Consider the following 6,562-nt stretch of genomic DNA (forward strand, 5'->3'; position numbering starts at 1 on the left):
ATATATATATATATATAGGAGCGACTGTGTCGTAAGAAGATTGCTTCCCAGTCGCATGGTTCCGGGTGCAGTCCCACTATGTATCACCTTCGACAAGTGTCTCTTATATCCTCGGCCCGACCAAAGACATGTGAGTGGATTTGGTAGACGGAAACTAAAAGAATCCCGTCGTATATATACATATATGTATGGCGGATACAGACACACAAATATATACATATAGGTATTTGTGTGTCTCTATCCGCCACCACCATCGCTTGACAACCGATGTTGGTTGGTTTACATCCCCGTAACTTAACGGTTCGGCAAAAGGGACCGATAGAAAAAGTACTGAGCTGAGAATGAATGTCCTGGGATCGATCAATTTGTTCGACTATAGGTGGTACTCCAGCATGGCTGCAGTCATGACTGTAACATGTAAAAGAAAGAAGTAAAGAATATATATATATATATATATATATATATATATATATATATATATATATACATATACATAGCGAAGAGGCGAGCAGGAATTAGAGAAAAACTAACAACCAAAATGGATAGACGAATGCTGAGGGGGTTTGGCCACATGGAGAGGATGGATGAGGAGCAGATTGTAAGGAAGGTAATGAAGGCAGAATTTAAGGCGTCCACAATATACACAGCTAATTAAAACGTAATTCAATGTGTGAGGTCTGCATAGGATCAAGCAACTACAAAGCTCATCATCAAATTCCGAGAAGAGTCTTTTCATAGAATTAAAAAGTTATGAGTTAGCACGTGAACGTGTATTATAGTTTTGGTAATCTGAACACGCTAGAGTTTTAAATATGTGTGAAATAGTATGACTGATAAAATCAGGGCGCCTGGAACAAAGTAGATAAAACGAGAATAAAAGCGTGGGAGACAGGTTCTGTTTGTATATGCGTCACTGTGAGGGATTGCGTAAGTTTTCGACACACAAGTGCATGGAATCCTACACGTATGAAATCACTCGCGAGTATATATATGTACTAGATGTGTGTGTATGTATATACTTAGGTATACATATATATATATTTATGTATATATATATATATGGAGAGAAAGAGAGACAGACAGATAGATAGGTAGGTAGATTTATACATATACATACACCATGTCCCTGACAAAGACACTGCATGCATATATGATGTGTGTGTGTGTGTGCGTGTGCGTGTGCGTGTGTGCGTGCGTGCGTGCGTGCGTGTGTGCGTGCGCGTGCATGCAAGTATGTATGGAAGTATTTATTTGATTTGCGTATGAAATCCAGCTTTTCATTCGCATCTAGTTGATTATCTACTAATATATAACTAATTAGTTGCAGATGTACGTATGGTTGAAAGAAAAAAGTCATGGAGTATGTAAGACCTTATCTACGGATCCGGTCATAAATATTTATTCACACACGCTTGCGCAGACACACACACACGCACCTGCACACGCATACACTCGCACACAAACATATATTAATTAATAAAAGGAATGGTTTACACCTGGTAACTTACTAGTAAAGTACAGTCATTTTCACATTGTTCGTTAAGTATCTGGTAAATGAAAGACGGAAGATGGAATATACGAGGAATTTTATTAATCACAGGAATTGTTTCGATACATCTAGCATTAATCCCCTACGGGTGGGAAACTTAATAACTGGTTCAGGAGTGTCCGGTGCTGCAGATTTGTCTCATCGGCTGATAAATAGATACAACTCGTTAAAATAAGAATTCTGCAATGTCTAGAAAGAAAAGCAGCGAAACGAAGAATATATTTTCATTTATATAAAAAATCAAGAATAAAATCACAGATGTAAAAAAAAAGAAACGAGCACGTCATACAGCGGGAAGAGTATTAAAAATAACAGTTAACAGATTTGATTACAAAATTTGTATATAAATATACCGTGCACACAAGGGGAGGGCCGTATGTTTACTTTGTGCAGACGACTGATTCATTTAAGAATTGTTATCGCAACCATGTCGCCATTTTCTGTGATGTGATCTTTGCAGTGTCGGGTTGCACATTGCCCTGAAGAAAAATCACTCCATTTTGCTTCACTCATGCGGGTCTTTTTTCTTTAAAGCTCGGTTCAAACGCTCTAATTGCTGACAGTAGGCCTGAGCATTGATTGTTGCATTAGGTGGTAACAATTCAAAGTGAATATATTCACTTTGCAATCCCACCAGATAGAGAGAACAACCTTTTCCCCATGAAGTTCCCTTCTCGGTTGTGGTTGAGCTTTTTTCCCTTTTACCAAGCCACCGTTTTTCGATACAAGATCCATTTTTCGTCACCAGTCACAAGCCTATCCAAAAAGAGTGAAATGCGTTCGTGAGGATGGAGAGAATAGCAGATATCAATTTGAGATTTGCGGTTGCTTTCGGACAGTTCATGAGGCACCCATTTTCCAAGTTTAGGAACCTTTCCAAGTTGTTAAAGCTGAGGATGAACAGCTGTATGGTTTTAACTAAGCTTTATTGCCAATTCTTCAACTGATAATGCAGGATTTTCTGCAAGTAATGCCTCAAGGAGTTTATCATCAAACTCAACTCGACGTCCTATTCGATCTTCAACTTCAAGGCTGAAATCTCCACTTCCGTATTTTGCAAACCGTCTGCTGCAAGTTCTTCCATTCAAGCATTCTTATCCATAAACTGAAAGTATGTTTCGAGTCAATTCGACTGCAGAGTTTCCTTTTTTGTACTCATAAAGCATTATGTGCCTTAAATGCACTTCCATGTAAGAAAGGGTTTTAATCAAATACATTTTAATTCTGTTATTCTGTAAAATATTTAATTAGTTTAAATGTACACAAATTCATAAAAATAATTAATTCCATTAGACATTCTAAAATACAATTAAAATTTCATTCAATTTTAAAAACGGTAAAATCAGAGAACTTACGGGATGACATGATATATATATATATATATATATATATATATATATATATATATATTATAGCAGTTCAAATGTTTTTCATGTTGAACTTATGTATTATTCTTTATACGTGCGTCTTAATACATTTGAATAGGCCTGTCATCATATATACTATGAAAGACGTACTTGCACGCCTATATTGCATGTTTTTCTGTGTGTAAGATTATACGTGCGAATGTATGTGTATGCGTTAAGGTGTGCAGATGTGTCTCAATGTGGCCATCGTGTGTGTTTGTGTAGGTTATGTAAACGTTGTTGTGCATCCGTGCTTGTTTGTAAATGAACATTAGTGCTGTAGAGTTGTGTGAGCCTATATGCAAGTGTGGATGTATATGAGAGCCAAAGAGTCTCTGTTTTCTACTCTCTCTCTCTCTGTCACTCCTTTCTCTGTCACTCTCTTTTTTTCTCTCTCACTCTCTTTCTCTCTCTCTCTCTCTCTATATATATATATATGACCATCGTTTCGCTGATGTGCATGATTAAGTGTGGACTGGTGTATGCGTCAATATTTTTACGAACCCCTGTACACCTTAGTCTCTATGCTTGCCATAGTGGCTGTTTGCGTCCGTATGTGTAACCATATTGTATACGAAATTATGAATATAAGCGTATATGTTTATTCGCCTTCATACATAAACGGTTGTGTTTGTCCTTCTAAATTAGCTCACTATTCACTCTTATTACGCCACGGACATACATCATGGCGCATGCCATAGATGTCTTCTAATTAATATATGCAATTAATATTTGAAGATTACGTAGAACAATAGCATTGTCAGAATGGATTATCAACAGTGTGTTTGGTTTAAAGGGGATGCTTAATGGCTTGTGTCGCCATAAACTATAGTTGTTGGCTCATTGATGTCTCACAGGCATCTATAGATGAGAGCGAATGATTGTGTTTGTGTAGATAGATGGATGAAGGTTTTACCTTCTACCACTCTCTCTCACCCTCTCCACTCTCACCCTCTCCACTCTCACCCTCTCCACTCTCACCCTCTCCACTCTCACCCTCTCCACTCTCACCCTCTCCACTCTCACCCTCTCCACTCTCACCCTCTCCACTCTCACCCTCTCTCTCTCTCTCTTTGATTCTCTTTCCTACTTTATTCTCTCGACTTCGATTTCTCATATTTTCCTCCTCCTCTCCCTGAATCTCTCTCTATCTCTTTGTCTCTCTCTCATGGCATCATATTCTATCAAGAGAATAACAATATTTACAATAGTAATAAAAAGAATGTTACTGCTTCTAACAATATTAGCAGTAGTAGTAGCCGAAGTAGTAGTAGTAATTTCAAATTTTGGCGGAAGGCCAGCGATTTTGGAGGAATGGGGTCTGTCAATTACATCTTTTCCAGTCCTCAACTGGTACTTATTTGATGGACCCCAAAAGGATAAAGGTAAAGTCGATTACGGCGGATTTTTGGACTCGGAACCTAAAGACGGTGGAAAAGCCGCGAAAAGCTTTGCCCGACGTACAAACGTTTCTGCCACGTCACCGCTTACTACTACTACTGAATAATAATAATAATAATAATAATAATATTGATGATGATAATAATAATGATAATGACAATAATAATAATAGTAATAATAATGATAATGATAATAATGATGATGATAATAAAAATGATAGGCACTGGCTCACCTGGTTTCTGATCTGAACTGATTGGAAGTGTTATGTACGTTTGTCTTTGTATAAAAGATGGGTGACAGCAAATAATCTGCTTAATACCACAGATTTGTTTGTCAGTTGTTCGACCATAACCAGTTGAGCATGTCCTTTAGTGGCTGACGATATGTGCATCTCTGATCACGAGCAGAAGTAGTTGGGGAACATAAGAATGAGCATTAAATATACAATTTCAATATACAAGAATAAGGAGCATTAAACATACAATTTCAAAAGAAAAAAAAGAAACAGTATCAGCAACACAAGCATCGCGAAAATAAACTATAATTACAGCAAAATGACTTGCGGCATTGAGGTGCGAGTCACACTCCACAATATTGATCCCAGTGTACCTGCTACTGAATTCCATCGATCAAAAAAAGGGTGAAAGTTAAAGTTCAACTCAGTATGATTCGAAATTTGGGTTAGAACATAAGGAACCGGTACAAAGAGCACAAAACAATTTCTCCGAGAGTTCTAATGATCCTCCAATTCCACTGCTCACGTAATCTAAATTTAGGCACAGGTCCTAAAATGAATAGGTGTAAATGTTTTTGCAATGGTCCCCTACTTACGCCTACCTAAAATCATATCTTATGAAAACCGAGAGAATGAAAAGCCAAGGTGGGTGCAGATAAATTTTCTCATACAGCCATAACTAACATAACTTATTACATTCTTTCCTTGTAGGATTCTGTGATTATATCACCCATAAAGCCCGTCATCCGTGGGATTTGGTCTGGAAATGGCGTTATCTGAATTCAACAAAAGAGTTTATCCTACGCTGCCTAACATCAAACGATTTGAGCAAATCAGGATGGATTGATACATGAAAAACAGAATAAGTCGTGGGCACAGTACCACGCTGAAGTATTTCTGCAAAAACGGAATAACTATATACATGCAAATATACATACATACATATCTACACACGTACAGATATCTTTTTTTATATCTACATGAGTACATACATATGTACGTCTATACATGCTTACATTCATACATGCATTCATTCATTCATTTATTCATTCATACATACATAGACACATACATGCGTAAATACATACACAGAGATATATATAGTGCAGGAAGCAGGCTTAGTGGTTAGTGTAATCGGTTTGCGATCGTGAGGTCATGGATTAGATTACGACGGAACATTCTGACCTTCAGCAAGACACTTTATTTCATGTTGCTCTAGTCTAAATGAGTTGTACCTGTAATATAAAAGACAAACCTTGTCACATTCTGTGACACGCTGAATCTCACTAAGAGCTACGTCAAAAGTAGGCGTCTGTGGAGTACTCAGTTACCTAGACATTAATTTCAAGAGCGTGTTGTTCTGTTGATCGGAACAACTGGTACCCCCCTCGTCGTAACCGATATGTGAGTGTGTGTATTTATGTGGTGTGAATGTGTGTGTTTGTATGTGGTGTGTGCGATTCCCACTGTAGCAATCCATGCAGTAACAAGCCATTCGACAGGTATTCTGCAGTGAATGTCCTCATTTTTTTCAATACTTGCCGAATAATTTGTGACGGTGAAAATGTTGCCCATTAACGACCGTTATATATTGGCTTCTTCGCTGATCCGGTTTCTATAAACAGCAGGTGTGCAGATAGGTGTTGCCAAACATCAGTGAGAAAACAACTGATTTTGGACAAATATACATTATATGTATGTATGTATGAATGCATGTATATATGTGTGTGTATGTATGTATGAATGCATGTATATATGTGTGTATATGTATATATATATGTATGTATATATATGTGTGTGTGTATGTGTATATGTGTATATATATGTATGTATATATGTGTGTATATATGTATGTGTATATGTGTATATATATGTGTATATATATGTGTATATATGTGTATATATATGTGTATATATGTGTATATATATGTGTATATATGTGTATATATATGTGTATATATGTGTATATAT

General features: G+C 36.9%; 1 protein-coding gene across 1 annotated transcript in view; it reads right to left on the reverse strand.

Moving 5' to 3' along the window:
• LOC128250531 (uncharacterized) overlaps nucleotides 1-6,562 on the reverse strand; it is a 74,082-nt gene that overhangs the window by 15,424 nt on the left and 52,096 nt on the right. The window lies entirely within an intron of this gene.

This window comes from Octopus bimaculoides, chromosome 22, assembly GCF_001194135.2.
Source record: "Octopus bimaculoides isolate UCB-OBI-ISO-001 chromosome 22, ASM119413v2, whole genome shotgun sequence".
NCBI classification, from domain to species: domain Eukaryota; kingdom Metazoa; phylum Mollusca; class Cephalopoda; order Octopoda; family Octopodidae; genus Octopus; species Octopus bimaculoides.